The 26,226-nt window shown below is 35.7% G+C and overlaps 2 protein-coding genes across 6 annotated transcripts in view; both read left to right on the forward strand.

The window, feature by feature from the left end:
- Positions 1–16,318: 16,318 nt before the first annotated feature.
- LOC141404383 (putative phosphatidate phosphatase) overlaps positions 16,319–26,226 on the forward strand; it is a 60,637-nt gene continuing 50,729 nt past the window's right edge. The window contains exons 1-2 of one of the 3 annotated variants that reach the window (XM_073987954.1): positions 16,336–16,510; positions 18,158–18,324. The gene's annotated coding sequence lies outside the window, so the exon portion shown is untranslated. Of the gene's footprint in view, positions 16,692–18,157; positions 18,325–26,226 lie in introns of all 3 variants that reach the window. The other 2 variants (XM_073987956.1, XM_073987955.1) reach the window with 2 other exon arrangements.
- Tre1 (Trapped in endoderm 1) overlaps positions 16,389–26,226 on the forward strand; it is a 33,678-nt gene continuing 23,840 nt past the window's right edge. The window contains exon 1 of one of the 3 annotated variants that reach the window (XM_073987952.1): positions 16,389–16,510. The gene's annotated coding sequence lies outside the window, so the exon portion shown is untranslated. Of the gene's footprint in view, positions 16,511–16,567; positions 16,692–18,192; positions 18,325–26,226 lie in introns of those variants that run through there. The other 2 variants (XM_073987950.1, XM_073987949.1) reach the window with 2 other exon arrangements.

Below are 26,226 nucleotides of genomic sequence, written 5' to 3' on the forward strand. Positions count from 1 at the left end.
TCAACAACACAAACAATTAATTCTAAGAATACTTGGTCGGGGTTTTTTTTTAACATGAAGAGAACTAGTAAAGACCTTACTGAAAGAGGAGAATATTGGGACACTTCCGGGCCCATATCTCAGGAAGTATTGGAAAAGAAAACAAGTAAAAAACTTTTACCCCCTCCACCATGAAATCTTCTGAACTAATATGGAATAATTAGTTTAGGAGCGTAGTGAAATTGGGTAATACCGTTATATTGGGCTATACGAAACCAAAACGTGGACACAGGCCCACAATTTTTGATGGAGATTTTTTTTACCACTGGGAACACTAAATTTCAATTTACAAACAATTTGGTCAGAAGTTGTAGGTAAAAACTTTGAATTACTTAAAATCATGCTGTACCATCTTATGGAAGCTATATAATAACAAGGACTTATGTCCACAATTTATGGTGTAATTAATTTATGGAAAAGGATTGGATTAGTTGTGAATATATGGGTCTACGCTGGGGGAACTTTGGGACATAATAGCGCCCTCCACTTTTGTTTATTCTACTGATATTGTATTGATTACGCTGCTGTGTCAGAATATAGTTAATTTTCCAGGACTAAACAAATTCTGTCTTCCAAACTGTTAATTTTAAATAGACATATTCTAGCGACCATGCGTGAATCTGTCAATAGGACAGGAGCAAGGAGAATAAAATCGGTTTTGAAATTCTTTAAAATTCTGGGGTTCATTCCATGGTCCATACATGAGTCACAAGAATCAGTTTCCAGTTTTTTTGTCTGTCTTCGCAAAATCCTTGTTCGAAGAAGGAAAATAAAATTATATCGTACTATCCACCTACTGGAAGTACATAGCACCCTATTTTACCCCAAAAAAATTTGTGAATTTTTTAATTCGTTTGTTTTGCTTTTGTTTAAAGAATAATATTTGGTAACACCCGAACGGATCAACCGATTTAGTCAAAAATTTGATTCTCGTAATATTTTGTTCAAACTTATTTCTAGAGATACTTCTAGAGATATGGGGATCCGAAATGACCAAATGTTTAGCGCCACTCTTTCATATATACCAAGCTAATATATTTTTCCGAATTCGAAGCGAATATCTGAACAAATTTCTGATTCTGATGCCTAATTCAGTCAGAATATCTGAACAAATTTTAGATTCTGATGCCGAATAGTGAATTCGGTATGAAATTTGTATGGACGTCCTTCAGCCTGTGACATAATGAAAATAAGCAAGCACAGCATATGTTGTTGTTTTTTTTTTTCTTGCAAAGGATTTTGAATTGAATTTCAATTGACAGGTAACCGAAGGAGTGCATCATTTAGTCCATATTCGAACAGGACGTAAGTGTGAAAAGAATATTACGTGAGCAAAGGTAGGGCCAATGTCAATCACTCCTTTCGATAGTTATCGTGTCCTTCAGACACATTAGTTGGTCAGAGTAATTCTCTTAGAGCTTTTGTATGTCAGGAAGATTGGACTTGCCCACGAAAAATATTATTTCACTGTGAACAGGACCACAAGAATGACTTTCCGTAATAATTTGCAAACGAAAACAGAACTTTTGTGAATTTAAAAAAAAAATTACGATGTGCAAATTTTCGTCCAAATCGGATACTTAATACTTAAGTTTTCGTGCAGCCATTTACGTTGGTGCCGGCAGGGTTATTTAGAGCTTTTGGAACATTATCTCAGGAAGTATGGATCGGGTCGGGAGCACAATCTGCAGCAAAAGATATCATGACGGCCCGCGAAATGTTTCTACACTGTACTTGTACCAAAAATTTGAAATATTGTATGGGAGGTAATAGAATTAGAATCCATATTCGAAGCTGATCTATGTTTGGAAGACATATTAGCTTTGTTCCTTTACTTTTTTAATGGTAAAAGGGAAAACTGTCAAAATTGCTCTCTCATGAACAGTTTTACCAGAAAAGTAAAGGAACGAAAAAATGGTAGATATGGTAGCAATGTCAAAAAGAATCATAAAAATTCAATTTTCTTATTTTATTTCACAGTTTATTATTTTGTTTTGTCAGCGTTCGCCTTTTTCTTCTGTTTTTTGTTCATTTTTTTCTTCTTGTCAAATAATCGTCAAAAAATATCAAAAAAAACAGTTCTGCCATTTTTTACCTGAAGAAATTCGTCTGGTAGCCTGTGGTAGAAGAGAAAGGTATTTTTGCTCTCTCTCACTCTCTTAATAATGGCTTCCAGTTTTACCAGTTTTCGGGGTTAAGGAACGCTTTGCAGGTTAAAAATTGTAACAATTGGTAAAAATGTAACCTCAGGTAAGTAAAGGAACACAACTATTATGATGTGCAAAGTTTGGATTAAATTTTAACATGTATTGGAACATTTTTCAGCAGTTAGGTTTGACGAAAGCAGCCTTATGGGGTTTCTACACGGTATGTTTTATACATAACGACTGTCACTTTTTAAAAATCTGAATTTTGTACACATGGTGAGAACCATACAGAAATTTCAATGTATGAAAGTGTTATATATATTTTTCGAATAGAACGCGATCTTTTCTCGTTTGTACAACCAATGGTAAACAGCTGTTTTGTTTGTACGCAATATAAATAAAGAAAACAACAGAAAACGAATGAAAAATAAAATTTTGCCGTGCAGAAGGAATTACATATGGGCGAAAAAGTGACAGTTGCTATGCATGAATATGTAAAATACAGACCGTGTAAAAACCGCATTAAAGATGCCAAAAATATGGTAAGTATCGGTTGGAGTCTTTTATACCCTACACCACTATGGGGGAGGATATTAAAAGTTGGTTTTGTCCAAGCAGTTTAAAACATTGTAATGACGAATACCACAGCTTTGGTTTGGGATCTTCCAAAAGCAAACCACGACGATGAAAGTAGAAAATCCCTCCTTTACAATGATGCAAAGTAGGTTGGCGTAGGTGGTCAAACAACGGAGATATCGCAATAGTCGGTAATACATCCCATTTTCCATTTCAATTTCGATCGGATAACCACGAAATTTTGCTGGTCAATGGGAGTCCCAGAGAGGATGAATCCTTTTGTTTTGGTGATGTTCGGATTATATTCATGGGTCGGAATAGGCAAAAACTTTTGTGGAGAAAATTTAACATTTCATTCTTATTTGAAGATTTCCGCTTCTCGTAGGAGTATTCCAAGAGGAAAGGCCGTCAATGGAAGAAGAAATGATCGCCTTTACACAAAGTAGGTTGGCGTAGTTGATCAAACAACGGAGATATCGCGACATTTTTGGAGTTAATGGGGGTTCCAGAGAGGAAGAAGCGTATTGAGTTTGGTGATAGTGGGATAATATTCGGAATGGGCAAAAAATGAATGTGGAGAAAAATTCCTATGCGAATATCTGCCCTTCTATTAGGGTTATTCCAAAAGGAAAGCCCGCCAATGGAAGAAGAAAAAATGGACTTTACAATAATGAAAAATACAAAATTATATCTTTGTCTGTTGTTTTTGTAGAGCACTTAAGCAACAGTGAACAAAGATATAACGCTAATTCCTGATGGCCCACAGGGTCTCTAACAAAAATTTCATCACGCCATAACGCGGAAGTTCGACTCACGGCGGATCTGTCCTTCGGGGTTCATAATATACTCACCAAGGCCTTTCTTCCCCAAGAGGAATTTTCCGTGCCCCAGACTTTCACCTCCATTTTGTTGCACAGTGTTATCTAATTTAATCTAAAAAAATGTGTTCAGCTAGGTGAAAGGTACCACCTACGGGGCTATATCAAAGAGTCAACCTACCTTTAATTTTTTGGCGGAAAAGTTTTATAGCTGCAGGGAACTTCAAGAGTCAAATTGAGGGTAGTTTCATCAAAACAATGTAGACCCACAAAAATGGACCCATGTTGACGAATTTTAATGAAGAAATTTCGTGACCACTGAAAATTCCCGAAAATCGGGAGGTACAGTTATATGGGGGGATATACCAAAACATGGACCTATATTGACGATGTTTCGTTGGAGATGTTTTATGACCACTGAGAACTTCAAATGTCAAATTACAGCCATTTCGGTTAAAAATTGTAGCTAAAATTCTCAAAATACCGAAAATCGGGAGGTACCGATATATGGGGGCTATACCAAAACATGGACCTATGTTGACGATGTTTGGTGGAGATGTTTCATGGCCACTCAGAACCTCAAATGTCAAATTGCAGATAGTTCGGTTACAAATTGTGGCTAAAATTCTCAAAATACCGAAAATCGGGAGGTACCGATATATGGGGGCTATACCAAAACATGGACCTATGTTGACGATGTTTCGTGGAGATATTTCATGACTAATGAGAACCTCAAATGTCAAATTGCAGATAGTTCGGTTAAAAATTGTGGCTAAAATTCTCAAAATACCGAAAATCGGGAGGTACCGTTATATGGGGACTATACCAAAACATGGACCTATGCCCATATCTTTTGGGGTATAAGTTTGTTGATCACTAGGAACCCTAAGTGCCAAATTATAGCTAATTCGGTCTGCAAATGTGGCGAAGAACGTCAAAATACCTCAAATCCGGAGGTAACGTTATATGGGGGCTATACCAAAGAGTGGACCGATATAGCCCATCTTCGAACTTGACCTGCCTATGGAAAAAAGAACCCACGGGTGCATATTTCAGCACTCTATCTCAATTATTGCGGACGCTAAAGTGATTACAACAGACGGACGGACAGACGGACATGGCTAGATCGTCTTACAATTTTATCCTGATCAAGAACATATATACAGTCGAAATCGCTTATAACGTCGTCGTTTATAACGTCATATCGGTTAAAAGTCCCAAATCTCTGGGGCCCTTTATAGCCCTATCGCTTATAATGACATATCGGTTATAGCGACAAATTCCGTCGGTCCCTTGGCCGACGTTATAAGCGATTTCGACTGTACTTTATAGGGTCGCAAATGATTAGTTCGATGTGTTACAAACGGAATGACAAACTTAATATACCCTCCATACTATGGTGGAGGGTATAAAAAGTATGAGTAACGTATGAAATTGGGTATAGGCAAGTTGTTCATACAAACGACCGAAGTCCATTGAACTAAATAGTGAACCAGGTCGTTAAATTGATCTTGATTGGCACAACTCTAATACCCTGCACTACACTGAAACCCTGTATAACTCTATTCGACATTTTCGCAAATAGAGCAATAAAGGGATTGCATTAAAACGTGTGTCTATGTTAACCACTTTCTGCATGGAGATTGTCCAATCAAAAGGAATCCCAAAATCAATATTACAGCCAATATTTATAATAAGGTTTTTCGAAATACAGAAAATCTTGCGATAGCGAAAACAACTAATTAGAACCCAAAAAGCCAATTAAGAGCAAATATGGTTGGGAAATTCTGCGAAAATTCAAAACGTGAACTTAAGCGTATAGTTTCAAAATTCCGAAAACCGAAAACTAATATTTTTATATCTGTGGCAAATTTCTTAAATATTGTTAACTCACTCTATTGCATTAAATACACCATGTCAATAATACAGTTAAGTTAGTATAGCGACACAACATTTTAAAATTTCATGATTTTTGGTCATTTTTATACATTTTACAAATTTTATGCATTAAACTTGAGATTTTATTTTTTTTGTGTATTCAGAGACTTAACGTAAAACTCATTAATGAACACTCTCTGGTAAATGTGCATTTCTTTCCAATTTATTGGGAAAAGAATCATTAAAAGGTATTTGTTAAAAGTCATGTTTTTCAAGAATCAATCAAACAGCGGACGTCACGAATTCATGACTCTGATCATATTACCGTAGAAATTTTATAACTTTTTCAATTTTATGGCTAATGTAAACATTAATTGTAATGATAAGAATCGTATAATATCTTGGAATATTTTCGGAGAATTTCTTTTGAAAACTTAACTGTAAGTGAAAGTATGTAAATGCAATATGTGAACTCACGATTAGTATGTTATATAATTTTCAGTCATTTTTCTAAGACTTCATTCTTTTTCGTGCATGACTAACTTTTGAATGCTATAGATACCTATAAATGTTTTCCCTTTATGTTGACTTCATTTGTTCAACCCTATAATATTACACAGACAATACCAAAAATACTACAAATCTTTTTACCAATACAAATATACAATTGGCAAATATTTTAGTATTTTCATTCCTGATTTTATCAATTTTTTATTTTTTGACAATCGATACATGAACTCAATAGGTTTGTCGTGTAGAGAAAAACTTACAGCTCTTCTGTATAAAACCTCCTTTATTCCAGAATCTAATTTGTCTCTAAAAGTATTACTGCAACTAATTTATGAGTTTTCCGAAAACAGATCGTTTATCAAAAGCCCCCCAAATAGTTCCAAAATCTTTGTATTTCGTATTGAGAAATATGTATTGTTCCATTATCCGATTTCCACATAATTCAATTTTGCAATCAAATTGCACAATAATTCAATTTTATGTTATTTTAAATGTCATCATAAATAAGTGTTTCTGAAGTCCCCTCTTCAAAACGATCTTAAGATGTCTTAATCTGCCGACAAAAAGAGGGAATCTCCCCCCTTTTATTTTCAAACTTTTGTTCCGGTTTCGAAACAATTTCTATTCTCGACAAACACTTGTCATGACAAAACTTGCAGCTATCAGCCATTATTATAGCTAGTCATATTTCCATGTTATGAAAATAAAATTTTACCAGGCGCAATTATTGTCTGTCGTTGATGAGTTTCTTTCCAGTCTGTCTGGGCAGTTTGTTCGAAATTCACAACACATCGTCACCCAAAAGGCCGGCGGTATAGCTGACTAGCTTACTGGGGTTGGGGTTAGCTCGATCATTCGTTGTCACTGATGTTTCTATTCAGGGTCATAAAATGTTAAGTGGATCTCTTCCCAAAAGAGCAATAACAGCAACAACAACAACTCTAAGCAATGACAATACATGACAGAAGCTTCATTTAGAAAAACAAATGTTGTCTTACAAGACCGAAAACAACAATTCGACACTAGGTTTATTAATAACTTCACACACAAAGAGGGCCTTAATGGCCATAATTAAAAATGTTTTAATTCGAGAATAATGAGCTGAGTTTTCAGCTTTTGTTTTTATTATTTCCAAACATTATTTTGTTTGTATTTTTGAACACTTCTACAAAGTGTCAATAACGTTAAGTGTGTATTTTTTTTAAATAAAGCTAAGAATTAAGTTTGTTGGAGCTTTTTTCCAAATGATCGTTGTGAATGAACAATTGAGCTTATCATCCACATGTAGGGTTAAGAATTTAACTCATTGTGGAAATTGAATGGGTTGCCGCTGATGGTTGAGTGGTTTGTGCGAGTATGGAAAGAGCTTTTGAGTTAAAGTTTCGTATATGTAGATAAGCCACGGTTAGTGGGTACAATCTTGGAGTATTATTGTGTGGAGAATTTAACTCAAATTAAATATGATAATTAAAAATAACACTGTTTACATTGTAAATAATTTGTAAATAACAGCTTGAATATATGAATAAATTTTTCAAAAATATTTTCCAAAGCCTTCAAAGCGTGGATTTTTCAAGAATATTTTTCAAAGCGCCTGCAGCCGCCAAAGCGTGGATTTTTCAAGAATATTTTCCAAAGAACCTGCAGCCTTAAAGCGTGAATCTTTCAGGAATATTTTCCAAAGAACTTGCAGCTATCAAAGCGTGGATTTTTCAAGAATATTTTCCAAAGAACCGGCAGCCTTCAAAGTGTGGATTTTTCAAGAATATTTTCCAAAGGACCTGCAGCCTTCAAAGCTTGGATTTTCAAGCATATTTTCCAAAAAACCAGCAGCCTTCAAAGTGTGAATTTTTCAAGAATATTTTCCAAAGAACCTACAGCCTTGAAAGCGTGGATTTTTCAAGAATATTTTCCAAAGAACCTGCAGCCTTCAAAGCGTGGATTTTTCAAGAATATTTTCCAAAGAACCTGCAGCCTTCAAATCGTGGATTTTTCAAGAATATTTTCCAAAGAACCTGCAGCCTTCAAAGCGTGAATTTTTAAAAAATATTTTCCAAAAAACCTGCAGCCTTCAAAGTGTGGATTTTTTAACAATATTTGCCAAAGAACCTGCAGCCTTCAAAGCGTGGATTTTTTAACAATATTTGCCAAAGAACCTGCAGCCTTCAAAGAGTGGATTTTTTAACAATATTTTCCAAAGAACCTGCAGCCTTCAAAGCGTGGATTTTTTAACAATATTTTCCAAAGAACCTGCAGCCTTCAAAGCGTGGATTTTTTAACAATGTTTTCCAAAGAATCTGCAGCCTTCAAAGCGTGGATTTTTTAACAATATTTTCCAAATAACCTGCAGCCTTCAAAGCGTGGATTTTTCAAGAATATTTTACAAAGAACCTGCAGCCTTCAAAGCGTGGATTTTTTAACAATATTTTCCAAAGAACCTGCAGCCTTCAAAGCGTGGATTTTTCAAGAATATTTTCCAAACAACCTGCAGCCTTCAAAGCGTGAATTTTTCAAGAATATTTTCCAAAGAACCTGCAGCCTTCAAAGCGTGGATTTTTCAAGAATATTTTCCAAAGAACCTGCAGCCTTCAAAGCGTGGATTTTTCAAGAATATTTTCCAAAGAACCTGCAGCCTTCAAAGCGTGGATTTTTCAAGAATATTTTCCAAAGAAACTGCAGCCTTCAAAGCGTGGATTTTTCAAGAATATTTCCCAAAGAAACTGCAGCCTTCAAAGCATGGATTTTTCAAGAATATTTCCCAAAGAAACTGCAGCCTTCAAAGCGTGGATTTTTCAAGAATATTTTCAAAAGAAACTGCAGCCTTCAAAGCGTGGATTTTTCAATAATATTTTCCAAAGAACCCTCAGCTTCAAAGCGTGGATTTTCAAGAATATTTTCCAAAGAACCTGCAGCCTTCAAGGCGTGGATTTTTCAAGAATATTTCCAAAGAACCTGCAATCTTCTAAGGGTGAAATTTTCAAGAATATTTTCCAAAGAACCTGCAGCCTTCAAAGCGTGGATTTTTCAAAAATATTTTCCAAAAAAACCTGCAGCCTTCAAAGCGTGGTTTTTTTCAAGAATATTTTGCAAAGAACCTGCAGCCTTCAAAGCGTGGATTTTTCAAAAATATTTTCCAAAGAACCTGCAGCCTTCAAAGCGTGGATTTTTCAAAAATATTTTCCAAAGAACCTGCAGTCTACAAAGATGGGATTTTTCAAGAATATTTTTCAAAGAACCTGCAGCCTTCAAGCGGGGATTTTTCAAGAATATTTTCCAAAGAACCTGCAGTCTACAAAGATGGGATTTTTCAAGAATATTTTTCAAAGAACCTGCAGCCTTCAAACGTGGATTTTACAAGAATATTTTCCAAAGAACCTGTAGTCCACAAAGAGTGTTTTTTTCAAGAATATTTTCCAAAGAACCTGCAGCCTTCAAAGCGTGGATTTTTCAAAAATATTTTCCAAAGAACCTACAGCCTTCAAAGCGTGGATTTTTCAAGAATATTTTCCAAAGAACCTGCGTCTACAAAGAGTGGATTTTTCAAGAATATTTTCCAAAGAACCTGCAGCCTTCAAAGCGTAGATTTTTTAACAATATTTTCCAAAGAACCTGCAGCCTTCAAAGCGTGGATTTTTTAACAATATTTTCCAAAGAACCTGCAGCCTTCAAAGCGTGGATTTTTTAACAATATTTTCCAAAGAACCTGCAGTCTACAAAGATGGGATTTTTCAAGAATATTTTTCAAAGAACCTGCAGCCTTCAAACGTGGATTTTACAAGAATATTTTCCAAAGAACCTGTAGTCCACAAAGAGTGTTTTTTTCAAGAATATTTTCCAAAGAACCTGCAGCCTTCAAAGCGTGGATTTTTCAAAAATATTTTCCAAAGAACCTACAGCCTTCAAAGCGTGGATTTTTCAAGAATATTTTCCAAAGAACCTGCGTCTACAAAGAGTGGATTTTTCAAGAATATTTTCCAAAGAACCTGCAGCCTTCAAAGCGTAGATTTTTTAACAATATTTTCCAAAGAACCTGCAGCCTTCAAAGCGTGGATTTTTTAACAATATTTTCCAAAGAACCTACAGCCTTCAAAGCGTGGATTTTTTAACAATATTTTCCAAAGAACCTGCAGCCTTCAAAGCGTGGATTTTTTAACAATATTTTCCAAAGAACCTGCAGCCTTCAAAGCGTGGATTTTTTAACAATATTTTCCAAAGAACCTGCAGCCTTCAAAGCGTGGATTTTTTAACAATATTTTCCAAAGAAACTGCAGCCTTCAAAGCGTGGATTTTTTAACAATATTTTCCAAAGAACCTGCAGCCTTCAAAGCGTGGATTTTTTAACAATATTTTCCAAAGAACCTGCAGCCTTCAAAGCGTGGATTTTTTAACAATATTTTCCAAAGAACCTGCAGCCTTCAAAGCGTGGATTTTTTAACAATATTTTCCAAAGAACCTGTAGCCTTCAAAGCTTGGATTTTTTAACAATATTTTCCAAAGAACCTGCAGCCTTCAAAGCGTGGATTTTTAAACAATATTTTCCAACGAACCTCAGCCTTCAAAGGGTGGATTTTTCAAGAATATTTTCCAACGAACCTGTAGCCTTCAAAGCGTGGATTTTTGAAGAATATTTTCCAAAGAACCTGCAGCCTTCAATGCGTGGATTTTTCTAGAATATTATCAAAAGAACCTGCAGCCTTCAAACCGTGGATTTTTCAAGAATATTTCCAGAAAACCTGCAGCATTTGAAGCGTGGATTTTTCAAGAATATTTTTCAAAGAACCTGCAGCCATCAAAACGTGGATTTTTCAAGAATATTTTCCAAAGAACTGCAGCCTTCACAGCGTGGATTTTTCAAGAATATTTTCCAAAGAACCTGCTTCGGCCTTCAAAGCGTCGATTTTTAGGGAATATTTTCCAAAGAACCTGCAGCCTTCAAAGCGTGGATGTTTCAAAAATATTTTCCAAAGAACCTGCAGCCTTCAAAGCGTGGATTTTTCAAGAATATTTTCCAAAGAATCTGCAGCCTTCAAAGTGTGGATTTTTCAAGAATATTTTCCAAAGAACCTGCAGCCTTCAAAGTGTGGATTTTCAAGAATATTTTCCAAAAAACCTGCAGCCTTCAAAGCGTGGATTTTTCAAGAATATTTTCCAAAGAATCTGCAGCCTTCCAAGCGTGGATTTTCAAGAATATTTTCCAAAAAACCTGCAGCCTTCAAAGCGTGAATTTTTCAAGAATATTTTCCAAAAAACTTTCAGCCTTCAAAGCGTGGATTTTTCAAGAATATTTTCCAAAAAACCTGCAGCCTTCAAAGCGTGGATTTTTCAAGAATATTTTCCAAAAAACCTGCAGCCTTCAAAGCGTGGATTTTTCAAGAATATTTTCCAAAGAATCTGCAGCCTTCCAAGCGTGGATTTTCAAGAATATTTTCCAAAAAACCTGCAGCCTTCAAAGCGTGAATTTTTCAAGAATATTTTCCAAAAAACTTTCAGCCTTCAAAGCGTGGATTTTTTAAGAATATTTTCCAAAAAACCTGCAGCCTTCAAAGCGTGGATTTTTTAAGAATATTTTCCAAAAAACCTGCAGCCTTCAAAGCGTGGATTTTTCAAGAATATTTTCCAAAGAATCTGCAGCCTTCCAAGCGTGGATTTTCAAGAATATTTTCCAAAAAACCTGCAGCCTTCAAAGCGTGAATTTTTCAAGAATATTTTCCAAAAAACTTTCAGCCTTCAAAGCGTGGATTTTTTAAGAATATTTTCCAAAAAAACTGCAGCCTTCAAAGCGTGGATTTTTCAAGAATATTTTCCAAAAAACCTGCAGCCTTCAAAGCGTGGATTTTTCAAGAATATTTTCCAAAGAATCTGCAGCCTTCAAAGCGTGGATTTTTTAACAATATTTTCCAAAGAACCTGCAGCCTTCAAAGCGTGGATTTTTTAACAATATTTTCCAAAGAATCTGCAGCCTTCAAAGCGTGGATTTTTTAACAATATTTTCCAAAGAACCTGTAGCCTTCAAAGCGTTGATTTTTCAAGAATATTTTCCAAAGAACCTGAAGCCTTCAAAACGTGAATTTTTCCAGAATATTTTCCAAAGAACCTGAAGCCTTCAAAACGTGAATTTTTCCAGAATATTTTCCAAAGAACCTGAAGCCTTCAAAACGTGAATTTTTCCAGAATATTTTCCAAAGAACCTGAAGCCTTCAAAACGTGAATTTTTCCAGAATATTTTCCAAAGAATCTGTAGCCTTCAAAGCGTGGATTTTTCAAGAATATTTTCCAAAGAACCTGAATATATATATTTTCCAAACAAACTGCAGCTTTCAAAGCGTGGATTTTTCAAGAATATTTTCCAAAAAAACCTGTAGCCTTCAAAGCGTGGATTTTTCAAGAATATTTTCCAAAAAAACCTGCTGCCTTCAAAGCGTGGATTTTTCAAGAATATTTTTCAAAGAATCTGTAGCCTTCAAAGCGTGGATTTTTCAAGAATATTTTCCAAAGAACCTGCAGCCTTCAAAGCGTGGATTTTTCTAGAATATTTTCCAAAGAACATGCAGCCTTCAAAGCGTGGATTTTTCAAGAATATTTTCCAAAGAACCTGCAGCCTTCAAAGCGTGGATTTTTCAAGAATATTTTCCAAAGAACCTGCAGCCTTCAAAGCGTGGATTTTTCAAGAATATTTTCCAAAGAACCTGCAGCCTTCAAAGCGTGGATTTTTCAAGAATATTTTCCAAAGAACATGCAGCCTTCAAAGCGTGGATTTTTCAAGAATATTTTCCAAAGAACCTGCAGCCTTCAAAGCGTGGATTTTTTAACAATATTTTCCAAAGAACCTGCAACCTTCAAAGCGTGGATTTTTTTAACAATATTTTCCAAAGAACCTGCAACCTTCAAAGCGTGGATTTTTTAACAATATTTTCCAAAGAACCTGCAGCTTTTAAAGCGTGGATTTTTTTAACAATATTTTCCAAAGAACCTGCAGCCTTCAAAGCGTGGATTTTTTAACAATATTTTCCAAAGAACCTGCAGACTTCAAAGCGTGGATTTTTTAACAATATTTTCCAAAGAACCTGCAGACTTCAAAGCGTGGATTTTTTAACAATATTTTCCAAAGAACCTGCAGCCTTCAAAACGTGGATTTTTTAACAATATTTTCCAAAGAACCTGCAGCCTTCAAAGCGTGGATTTTTTAACAATATTTTCCAAAGAACCTGCAGCCTTCAAAGCTTGGATTTTTCAAGAATATTTTCCAAAAAAACCTGTAGCCTTCAAAGCGTGGATTTTTCAAGAATATTTTCCAAAAAAACCTGCTGCCTTCAAAGCGTGGATTTTTCAAGAATATTTTTCAAAGAATCTGTAGCCTTCAAAGCGTGGATTTTTCAAGAATATTTTCCAAAGAACCTGAATATATATATTTTCCAAACAAACTGCAGCTTTCAAAGCGTGGATTTTTCAAGAATATTTTCCAAAAAACCTGTAGCCTTCAAAGCGTGGATTTTTCAAGAATATTTTCCAAAAAAACCTGCTGCCTTCAAAGCGTGGATTTTTCAAGAATATTTTTCAAAGAATCTGTAGCCTTCAAAGCGTGGATTTTTCAAGAATATTTTCCAAAGAACCTGAATATTTTCCAAAGAACCTGCAGCCTTCAAAACGTGGATTTTTCTGGAATATTTTCCAAATAACCTGCAGCCTTCAAAGCGTGGATTTTTTAACAATATTTTCCAAAGAATCTGCAGCCTTCAAAGCGTGGATTTTTTAACAATATTTTCCAAAGAACCTGCAGCCTTCAAAGCGTGGATTTTTTAACAATATTTTCCAAAGAACCTGCAGCCTTCAAAGCGTGGATTTTTTAACAATATTTTCCAAAGAATCTGCAGCCTTCAAAGCGTGGATTTTTTAACAATATTTTCAAAAGAACCTGCAGTCTTCAAAGAGTGGATTTTTAAGGAATATTTTCCAAAGAACCTGCAGCCTTCAAACGTGGATTATTCAAGAATATTTTCGAAAGAATCTGCAGCCTTCAAAGCGTAAATTTTTCAAAAATATTTTACAAAGAACCTGCAGCCTTCAAAGCGTAAATTTTTCAAAAATATTTTACAAAGAACCTGCAGCCTTCAAAGCGTGGATTTTTCAAGAATATTTTTTAAAGAACCTGCAGCCTTCAAAGCTAGGATTTTTGAAGAATATTTTCCAAAAAACCTGCAGCCTTCAAAGCGTGGAATTTTCAAGAATATTTTTTTAAAGAACCTGCAGCCTTCAAAGCGTGTATTTTTCAAGAATATTTTTTAAGAACCGGCAGCCTTCAGAGCGTGGATTTTTCAAGAATATTTTTTTAAGAACCGGCAGCCTTCAAAGCGTGGATATTTCAGGAATATTTTTTTAAAGGACCTGCAGACTTCAATGGCTGGTTTTTCAAAAATATTTTCCAAATAACCTGCAGACTTCAAAGGGTGGATTTTCAAAAATATTTTCCAAAGAACCTGCGGCCTTCAAAGCTTGGATTTTTCAAGAATATTTTCCAAAGAACCTGCAGCCTTCTAAGCGTGGGTTTTTCAAGAATATTTTCCGAAGGACCTGCAGCCTTCTAAGCGTGGATTTTTCAAGAATATTTTCCAAAGAACCTGCAGCCTTTTAAGCGTGGGTTTTTCAAGAATATTTTCCAAAGAACCTGCAGCCTTTTAAGCGTGGGTTTTTCAAGAATATTTTCCAAAGAACCTACAGCCTTCAAAGCGTGGATTTTTCAAGAATATTTTCCAAAGAACCTGCAGTCTACAATGAATGGATTTTTCAAGAATGTTTTCCAAAGAACCTGCAGCCCTCAGAGCGTGAATTTTTAAAAAATATTTTCCAAAGAACCTGCCGCCTTAAAAGCGTGAATTTTTCAAGAATATTTTCCAAGCCATCAAAGCGTGGATTTTTCAAGAATATTTTCCAAAGAACTTGCAGTCTACAAAGAGTGAATTTTTTAAGAATATTTTCCAAAGAACCTGCAGTCTACAAAGAGTGGGTTTTTCAAGAATATTTTCCAAAGAACCTCCAGATTTCAAAGCTTGGTGTTCTTAAGAATATTTTCCAAAGAACCTGCAGTCTACAAAGAGTGGATTTTTTAGGAATATTTTCCAAAGAACCTGCAGTCTACAAAGAGTGGATTTTTCAAGAATATTTTCTAAAGAGTCGGCAGCCTTCAAAGAGTGGATGTTTCAAGAATATTTTCCAAAGAACCTGCAGCCTTCAAAGCGTGGATTTTTCAGGAATATTTTCCAAAAAAACTTGCAGCCTTAAAAACGTGGATTTTTCAAAAATATTTTCCAAAGAAACTGCATATTTTCCAATGAACCTGCAGTCTTCAAAGCGTGGATTTTTCAAGAATATTTTCCAAAGAAACTGCATATTTCCAATGAACCTGCAGTCTTCAAAGCGTGGATTTTTTCAAGAATATTTTCCAATGAGCAGCCCTTCAGCTCGTCTATAAAGACGAGCAGCCCTTCATCTCGTCTATAAAGACGAGTAGCCCTTCATCTCGTCTATAAAGACGAGCGGCCCTTTATAGACGAGCTAAAGGCCTGAAGGCAGTCTGACGAGCTGCCGGTCGTCTTTATAGACGAGCTGAAGGGCCGCTCGTCAGACTGCCTTCGGCTGGTCTATACAGACTTCCTTCAGCTCATCTATTAAGGCTCCCTTCAGCTGGTCTGTACGGACCGCTTTCAGCTCGTCTATAAAGACCCGCTTTAGGTCGTCCATAAAGACTCTCTGTAGCTCGTCTATAAAGTCTCGCTTCTCGTTTCTGCTCTTTTACAAAGTCTGCCTCCATTCATCCATTAGAAATGGTGTATTTCATGTTCCATAAATTGTCTGTGAGTAACCAAACAATAACTGACCATTGACTATGAGATTCTGGTACAAAATTTAATTATCAGAGCTTCGTCATAGGTCATTAAGAAAGGGGGGGAATACATATACTCTGCGCCAAACCACATCAATGGAAATAAACAAGATGATTCTCGGAGAACAATATCAAAATGAGACCAAATTAATTAAAATTGACTCTGAGTAGAGAATTCTTCTTACAGATTGTTATGCTTTGGTTCTTGAATGCAGCCAACCCCAACTCTCGTAGAGAGCAGCAATCAAACCCAACGTCATCAATAAACTTGGCTTCCCCAAAAAAAGATGGAGCAACCAAACAAGCAACCAATGTGACAAAGAGTAAAACAACAACACCAATAACAACAAGTGGTAATAAAACATTTTTATTATCTTTGGCAAAGATCACAATCGCTAGTTGTTGTGGGCTGGTTGACTCTGGGCTGGCTGGCTGGTGTATCAATCCAGCTGTTGAAGTAGTGACCGATGATCAATGAACACATGAACTTGGTTGCAATAAGAACCTCAGTTGAATCGAGTAGAAATTCGTTCCGCGGATAAAAATTTCTTCAAGAAACTCATTGTATTTTGAAAAAATAAAACGTTTATCAAAACTAAAGGCCGATGAGCTTCGGCGAAACGGGAAAAACAATCACAGCTGTAAACAATTATCGCCAATGAAGGGTAACTTGAAAACCCAACGAATCTCAGCTTTAGTCAATTAAAACAGAAAGTGAAATAAAAAGAATATAAAACAAAACAAGCCAATAAAACACGATAAAGAAGTGCCATTCTGAACAAGAAAAAATTGCATTTTCATTTCTCTTTATTCAAGTTACGCATCAAGTGAAGTAGAAGTTAAGCAGTGAGTGAATGAGTGAAGTTTTAAAAATTGCCACAATATTTTTTTTCTTAAAATGATTTAAAGATTTTCAATTCAATCTGCCTTTCGTGAATGTGTGAAAATAAAGCCGAATAAAAGAAAACAACAAGAAAAAAATCTTCAGAGCATTTCGAATTTGTCATGATCAGCGAAGCGTTACCCTCCCCCATGGAGATCTTGAAAATTTTTTTGAAGTCGAATTAATATGAAACTGCAATAAAACATAGCTACCCACTTCATCGCAAAACCATCGCATTTATAGTTGTATTTAACAATTTAATTAATGGCAAATGTGTTTTGTTTTGTCTGAGTGTGTGCCGTTTTTATACCCTCCACCATAGGATGGGGGTATATTAAGTTTGTCACTACGTTTGTAACTACTCGAAATAATCATTGTAGACCCCACAAAATATATATATTCTTGATCAGCGTGCAATTCTACATCGATATAGCCATGTCCGTCCGTCTGTCCGTCTGTCTGTCTGTCCGTCTGTCCGTCTGTCCGTCTGTGGAAATCACTCTAGCGTCCGAACGGATTGAAGTAGGTTGATGAAATTTTGGGAAAATATGTTATATTTACGTAGGACTTTTGGTATTGAAAGCGGGCTATGTAGGTCCACGCTTTCGTATAGCCCCCATACAAAATGACGCGTGACGCGTCGTCGTTTTAAGGAATTTTTAAGATATTTGGCCCATTTTACCACCGAATTGGTTGTAATTTGGTACTTTGTGTCTCCAGAGGCCAAAAAATATTCCTACCAAAGTTGGGTTATATAGGTCCACGTTTTGGTATAGCCCCCATATAAGGCCCCATATAAAGTACGCGTCATTTTAATATATTTTGAATGTATTAGACCCATTTGACCACAGAATTGGTTGTAATTTGGTATTTTGTGTCTTCAGAAACCAGAAAACATTCCTACCAAAGTTGGGTTATATAGGTCCACGTTTTGGTATAGCCCCCATATAAAGTACGCGTCATTTTAATATATTTTGGATGTATTAGACCCATTTGGCCAAAGAATCGGTTGTAACTTTGTATTTTGTGTTTCCAGAGGCTAAGAAACATTTCTACCATAAAATGTTTATATAGGTCCACGTGTTGATATAGCCCCCATAATACAATATCTCCCGATTTTCGATATTTTGAACGTTTTAGCCTCATTATCACACCGATATGGCTGAAATTTGGTATTTAGTCTTCTTTAGGCGTATAAAGCTTTCCCCCAGAAATTTGTAGGTATAGGTCCACGCCATCATATAGCCCCCATAGAACGGTACCTTCCGAATTTCGGTATTTTGAAGGTAGTGGCCACACTAATCCACCGAAATGGCTGAAATTTGTGGTGGAGGGTATAAAAAGTTCGGCCCGACCGAACTTAACGCTTTTCTTACTTGTTTATTTTGTGCTTAATTTAATTAACAATAAAATAAACAACAAATTGTAGATCTCTGTTAGGAAAAAAGTGAAATTTTTGTGCCATGAAAAATCGTTATAAACGCATTACTAATTCCAATTAGAAAAATCAATGAATGGTGTGTATGAAAAAACGCCGCCGCCCCATTGGAAATTGTAATTGAGCTGTGCCACCAAGGAAATTCTATATCGCGAGAGGTTTGTATGCAGCTTGGAATTAATTAAATAATTTTATTATTCATTGGGAATTTATAATTAATTAGCTGAAGAAAAAAAATTAGCTTAATGTAAAAATAGCTATGAATACAAATAAAAGCATGACAGGAGCGCCTATTGTCATGATTGATTTATCAATATCTTCATACAACGCCGGTGTTGTCATCTTCTTCTGAAGCAGACAAGTCAATTCTAAAACAAGTAAGAAAAGTCTATAGTCGCACGGAGCCGACCATGGGATACCCTATACCACTATCCCTGGACAATCGCTCTCCACGGAACTTCTTTTCAATGATTGTGAAAATTTAATTATCAAATATCAGAGATGTAATGTATAATACTTATGACCAAAACCAAAAAGTTATCTAGCATGACAAAGACATTTTTGTAGCAGGAAAGGAAAATTTAGTTCACACAAACTAAAATGTAATGAAAACCACTTATGTAGTACTACTACTTCCGTTGTTTAACCGCTACGTTATTGAAATTTTTACCAATTTCACACAAAAGTTTCAGTCCATTTAACCCCCTAAGTATTACCTGATCTTCACGTTGGTTTGTACGCTTCTTCTTCATCATAAACTCAAACTTTGTTTAAAATTTTGCGGGTTATTATTTTGACCTACAGCCGCTACAAAATTGGTTAAAATTTTGTTTTTGGTCCATTTCATACCCTGAACATTTCACGATCATCACCAAAAACTAATCATTTCTATTCTGGCCCGAACCCAACCTCCTTAAAAATACATTTGGTCCATAATTGCGGCCTTAAGCTTGTTTACAATTTTTAATGGACGGACACACATCGCTAAATCGCTTTATCTCGTCGAGATATGAATTTCGGCATACCAAATAAGGGGTCTAGGACGAATATTTCGTGGTGTTACATAAACTTTTGGAGAGACAATAAGTAGCATGGGATAAAAAAGTGGTTCTCTACACAGAACCCATTATGCATTTGGCAGTAGGCCCATTAGCAAACACTTTATTGCAATTTTCATCAGAGGAAAGTCAGTAGTTTTTTCCATATGTAGGCTACTTTGCGAAATATATATATGTCCTCAAGGAATTAAAATATCGACCAAAAATAAAAGTTTTATATTTTTTATACAAAAGTAATGGTCCATTTCACCCGCTAAAGAATATCGGATCATCATTCAAAATTGTAGGCATCTTTTTCGACCTAACCTCTTACCCGGTGCAAAATTTCGTGACTATTGATGTATAATTGCGACTTCTAGCGAGTTTATTATTACACTACAAACAAATAACGGAACATAATTGGCATCAATTGAAAGGTCAAGCGTTCCACTTTCAAGTATATCTCACTTGTCCGGAATGTCACTTCCAGGAATTAAGATATAAGCTGTATATTAAAAATTTTCACAATTTTCACACAAAAGTTTTGGTCCATATTTTCCGATCGCCATCTCAAATTGCAAGCTTCTCCTGCAAATTGCAAATTGCAACTCTTACCTTATTTAAAATTACGCGTTGATCTTTCACCCGCTAAATATTTCACGATCATCACCAATAAGAATAGGGATCTATTCTGATCTGAACCCGACCTCCATACAAAATGTCGTGACGATCGGTCCATAATTGCTGCCTGGAGCGTGTTTACAATTTATAATGGACAGATGGACGGACGGACGGACGGACACACATCTCAAAATCGCTTTATCTCGTCGAGATATGAAGATTGGTATACCACATTGGGGGTCTCCGACGAATATTTCGCGGTGTTACATGAATTTTTACCAAAACAAAGTTATAATACCCTTTTCCACATTGTGGTATAGGGTATAACAATTTAAGACATATTTTAAACTTTAAACCAATAAGGAAAGGATCGCTACACCACTGTGAATATGTAAAATATATATAGGAGATATATATCAATTTGAACTGATCTCTATATGGTACACTTATTACTAGACAAAATTCCGTCACACATTCCAAATTTCATTAACGTTGGACAGATATAGAGTGTTTGGTGCAGCAACTACGTGAAATTGGGCGATAATATATATGTGAGCTATATCCAAATCTGAACAGATTTCGATATAATTTAACTTATTTCTAGACTGAGCTCAGTCACACAATCCAAATTTCATCAAAATCGGACGTATATAGCGTGTTTGGTGCAGCAAATACGTCAAATCGGCCGAAAATATATATGGGAGCTATATCCAAATCTGAACCGATTTCGATGTAATTTTGCACATTTATTTAAAGACCGAATTCAGTCAAACATCCCAAATTTCATCAAAATCCGACCTACACAGCGTGTTTGGTGCAGCAAATACCAGGAATCGGGCGATAATATATATGGGAGCTATATCCAAATCTGAACCGATTTCTATGTAATTTGGCACATTTATTTCAGACTGAATTTAGTCAAATATTCCAAATTTCATAGAAATCGAACTTATATAGCGTGTTTTGTGCAGCAAATACGCCAAATCGGCCGAAAATATGTATATATGAGAGATATATCTAAGCAATAGTTCTTATGGCTAAAAAAATATATTCTCCAGTTGAATATTCAGCTGAATCGGACAAAAAATGCGACCTGTACGTTGCGAACAAAAATACATGGACAGACGGACATGCATAAATCCACTCAGAAAGTGATTATATGCATATCCCCAAAGGGAACTATGGGTCTATTTGTATATTTTACCGAAACTTTTTATATTCTTAAATATTTTCGGCTGCGGCTCTTTTTGAGTTTAAAAAAATATTTGCATAGTGAAAATATTTTTAAAATTTTTTTTTGTAAATATTTCCGACTGCGGCGCTTTTCGTTAAAAAAAATATTTGCACATTTTTACAAAAACTTTGTATTTTCTTAATTTTTAAACAATTTTTGTAAAAAATCGCACGATTTAAAAAATTTTCGCTTATGGCACTTTCATTATTTAGAAATGGCAATTGCATACTTTTAACATAACTTTGCATTTTCTTAAAATGGAAAAATATTTTAGTAAAAAATCGTGATTTTTTCAAAAAAAATTTATTCTGCGGCTCTTTATTTATTAAGAAACGGTAATTGCGTAGTTTTCAAATAAGTTTGCATTTTTTAAAATGGAAAGATATTTTTGTAGAAATTTCCAGGATTTTAAATTTTAAAAACGGTCATAACTCCCATTGGGAGTTATGTCCAACAATTTTGGGAGTTATATCCGTTGGGATTTATGTCACGGTACCGTTTTACATATGGTGATAATCCCCCTCTCATACGGAAAGGCCTTTGGTAGGCGAAGTTCATCTTTTTGGCCTTAAAAGCACCTAGTTGATAAACAGGTTATACAGCAATGGTCCCAGAAGTAATCTTTGAGGCACCCAAGCCTTGTTCAAACATCTTGTCGAGCCTTCAAGAAACTTGATTCATATTAGTTCTATGATATGGGACCTACACTTTATCGCCGAGTCCGAACGGCTTGTCCTAAGACAGCACTTGTAGAGAAGTGCTACATGGTTGAAATACTCAGGAAATGTCGCCAAAATCACTGAGGGTTATTTTGCCACCGTTGAAAATTTGATGTTGCCTAGACTGGGAATCGAAACCACGACCTTTAGCATGAAAGGCGGGTGTGCATACCATTGCACCACGGTTGCAACCAACGTGGACGTATACCAACTAATTTCAGGTGGAAAATTTTATATCCCAAACGAAGTCTAAAACCGAATTTCAGTCATTTCGATGGAATATTGAGGCCATAAAATACCGAAAGTCGGGAGGTACCGTTCTATGGGGGTTATAAGAAGACGTGGACCTACACCGAAAATTTTCAAATGGAAAGTTGTTTGACCCAAACAAAGTCTGAGTACCAAATTTCAGCCATCTCTGTGGGATAATGAGGCTAAAACATTCAAAATACCGAAAAACGGGAGGTACCGTTCTATGGGGTCTATATCAGAACGTGGACCGATATATACCTTTAAAATAAAGAAAATCGGAAGGCGAGTCTATTAAGCCTAAAACCTTCAAAATACCGAGATTAAGGAAGTACCGATCTATGGGGGTATATAAAGACGTTAACATATATTTATAAATTTCAAATACCAAATTTCAGCAATTTCAGTCTTATATTGAAGCCACAATCTTCAAAATACCGAAAATCGGGAGGTAAAGTTCTATGGGGGCTACATTAAGATGTCGACCTACACCGAAAAATTTCAAATGGAAAGTTTTATAACCCAAACAAAGTCTGAGTACTAAATTTCAGCCATTTCTGTGAGTTAATGAGGTTAAAACCTTCAAAATGCCGAAACCGGGAGGTACCGCTCTATGGGGTCTATATCAAAACTTGGACCGATATATCCCATTTTCAATACCAAACATTCTTGGTGTAATAGAAACTTCTCTACCAAATTATAAAGCCCAATCTGAAATATTGCGATCTGTATCATGATTTCAAAAGACAGGCGGGAATGATTATGTCGATATAGAATTTTATGCTGATCTAGAATATAATGTACTTCATAGGGTGTCCGACGAATATTTCGATGTTTAACAAACGGAAGACAAGGTCAATTATACCCGTAAAATAAAGACAATATATGATTTGGTAGATTTAAGGGAAATGCTCATGATTGTAGTTGAGGACAAACGGCTTATAAACGTTTTGTACTCAAAGCCGGGCACTTTACTTCTCACTTGGTAATGGTCTTTACCTCTCATGTGATGAAGGATTTAGATTACACCTACGATAACAATACTATAACGTCTCAGTTAGCCCAGATCTAACTAAGGTCATTGATTCTGCTGGCACAACGAATTACAGTATAAATTCCGTTTTGGTAATAGTTTACGCTGAATCTGGTGTTTTCTCACACCAGATGGAAGAGTTGCCTAAAAATTAAAGGAATGTGCATAGGATATGTTTGGGTTTAAGGGGCTATGTTATGATTAATTCAATCAAACAACTTCCTATTGAACTATTTACCGCTGAGTCTCCCTCTGAACATACTGGTCGATGGTGTATAGATGGTGGCCTCCAACTACACGAGGGTGTAACGTTCAGTAATATGTTTAACTCGTCCGCAGAACCGGACGGAACAGCCGCATCAATTTCTATTGGGCTTGAATTGGCGGCACGATACCCAACATATGCCCTGTATGTGGAACGACACGCCGCATCGATGTAGACTAACCCAATCACTTTTTTCCCGATTCTTTATGGACGCAGTTAGTCCAGGTTGCAGAATTTTTTATCTGGGCACAGATGAACCAGAAAACGATATATTGATGAACAAATTTGCATTGCTCAACAACAGCTGATGAGAATTATAATTTACGATTGAATATACGATCTGGCCAAACTTTTGCACATGGGAAAATTTCTTCCAAATCAACATCCAAGAAAATCCATACCGAGACATAGATCAGGTTATAGTATAGACTATATATGTCAACTCCTTCGGGTACCTCCGAGACAAAATTTCGGAAAAGTGCAGTTTGGGACCTTCACTCGAATCGTTTTGATTTTTCTTGATACAGGTTCCACTCAAGGCCGCTAGTATTATTGCACAAGTGGTAAGTCCATATTTCTTGAGAAAATTACACGAAAACTGTAAAAGAACCCCTACCGCCAGCATGTGTAGTGTGCGCACGACAACTTCCGAACCGAATACAGCGTTGGTGCACTCTTTGCATATCGTAATATTTCTTAGAATATTACATGAAATTCGAAGATGGTGCTTATAGGTCCACTCCTGCCGGTACCTCCCCCACAAAAGTTCGAAATTTTTCGCTAAAATGGTAAGCGCAATATCTTATAAACGGAGCAACCGATTTGGTCCAAACTTTCCATATCGAAATAGCTGGTCCAAACTTAGTTTATGTTCAAAAGTGGGCCCTATCGGTCCATTCCTACACAAATTACACTGTGCGACAATAAAAAATGGTGGGAAAAACTGAGCAGATTATGAAAGTAGGGCTAAAAATTTGAGACACGTGTATCGGCGTTTTTCACCTTGACATGGGAAAGTAACCAAACCTGGCGGGGCAAATTACGTCCATTTCTTATTTTTACGAAATATTCGATTTAAGATATCTTGGAATCCGGCGATTTTGGACAACTTTAAAGACAAGAGTATGGGGAATATTTGTTTTAAAAATGTTAACCGTCATGCTGTTCATTAAAAGGGTCTTTTCGGTCATTTTTTCGAAAATCGTTCAAAATCTCCTTTAAAATGTGACCATATCAAATCAAAATATTCAAAAAAAATTGTTCCTCATAAAATTTTACTATAGGTCTCAGAACGCACCAAATCTATAAATCTATTCTAATCGCCAGGGATCTCTAAAAAGGAAAACACGTTTTAGGGTTAAAGTCGGACTCGGATGAGAGTTTATTCAAAATTGTCCAACAAAACATAATTTTAGAGGGATGACGATATCAAGGTGAAAAGCGCCGATACACGTGTCTCATATTTTTAGCCCTACTTTCATAATCTGCTCAGTATTTCCCATCATTTTGAAAAAAATTACTTTTGTTGCACAGTGTTATCAATATTTTTGTTTAAGTGCGGTTAAGTGTCTGTGCGAGAGTCCTATGGACACATTTAGCGAAGGTTGTCCTAGTAGCCCTGTTTACTGTTTGCGTGGACAAGTCCATGTTTCCTGATATAATGGTCCTATCGAGAGGAATGACTCCCAAAATAAGACACACTTCCAAAATGGACTATGTCGGTCCATTCCTTTTGGAACCTCCCCTTTTTAGACTTTATCCTAATCCATATCAAGTTCATACGTCCAATCTGAACACCCCCTAAATACATACGTTTTTTGGTAAAAAGGTATTTCAATTCACACAGGATGAAGGTATTCCTCTGGCGGAAAAGCCGACTGATACTTTTTTAGAGGAAGCCAATGCTTTTTGAGATATGGGTCACGAAATGCCCAATATTCAGAGCCATTTCTTCATGCGCCTCTCGCACTAAAGTTTTTGGTAGTCTTTGTGGATTTTGTCGTCCACGCTTCCCTCGATAATGGCTCGAATGTTCCGAAACACTCTTTTAAAAGATATTTTTGAAATAAATACCGGCCCACAAATGTATAAAAATTTATGTTCGAAACTTCAAAAACTTCTTTTATAATATACGAAAATACTCTGTATTTTTTACATTAGGAGACCGTTCATAATACATTTAAGTCCACTAGTCCCTGTTGTTGTTTTTTTGTAAAGTCATAGACTGTGGGTTTTTAGCTGTCGTCTAAGCCCACTGAATGATTTTTACCCTGTTGCTTAGATTTCGACCGTCATATTTCTGTTAGTCATCGACTATAAATAGTCTGTAAATCCCTCGGCTCACCCACGCAATAGGTCTTTTTATATATATGTTTTTTATAGGGCCCGACAAAAGTATTTAAATTTAAATGTTTAACATGATTCACCTTTTCAAATAAAATATTAAAGCCTTTAATGCGGAGAAATTACGACTGTCATTATAATTATAAAAAGATTTTGATAAGAAACCCTTATCGGAATTGCATTAAGATTATCATATCAAGATATTTGAGCACGTTTATGTTAACGTCAATGGAAATTGCGTTATTATTATTTTCACAAATATAACATTTAATAAAAAAAAATATTATTTTCACAAGAAAAAAAAAATAATAAAAAAAATCTTCACACAGATTAACAACCAAAATGTTAATAACCATCCCCTTAATTAATTTTATTTCCCTTGCCATAAAAGCAATGAGCATAGCCGAAAAAAGTTAATAAAACTTCCGGTGACCCCCTAAAAACAGAAAAGCCAAAAAAGAGGCCAACTAGTTCCCATCTGCGTAAAGTGTTTTCCTACTCACTTTGCATTTGACTTCTTCTTCTGAAATTTGCTTCAGTTCATGAATTAATATTTTTT

The sequence above is a fragment of the Musca autumnalis genome, unplaced genomic scaffold, assembly GCF_047663935.1.
Source record: "Musca autumnalis isolate F117 unplaced genomic scaffold, ASM4766393v1 scaffold_4, whole genome shotgun sequence".
NCBI classification, from domain to species: Eukaryota; Metazoa; Arthropoda; class Insecta; order Diptera; family Muscidae; genus Musca; species Musca autumnalis.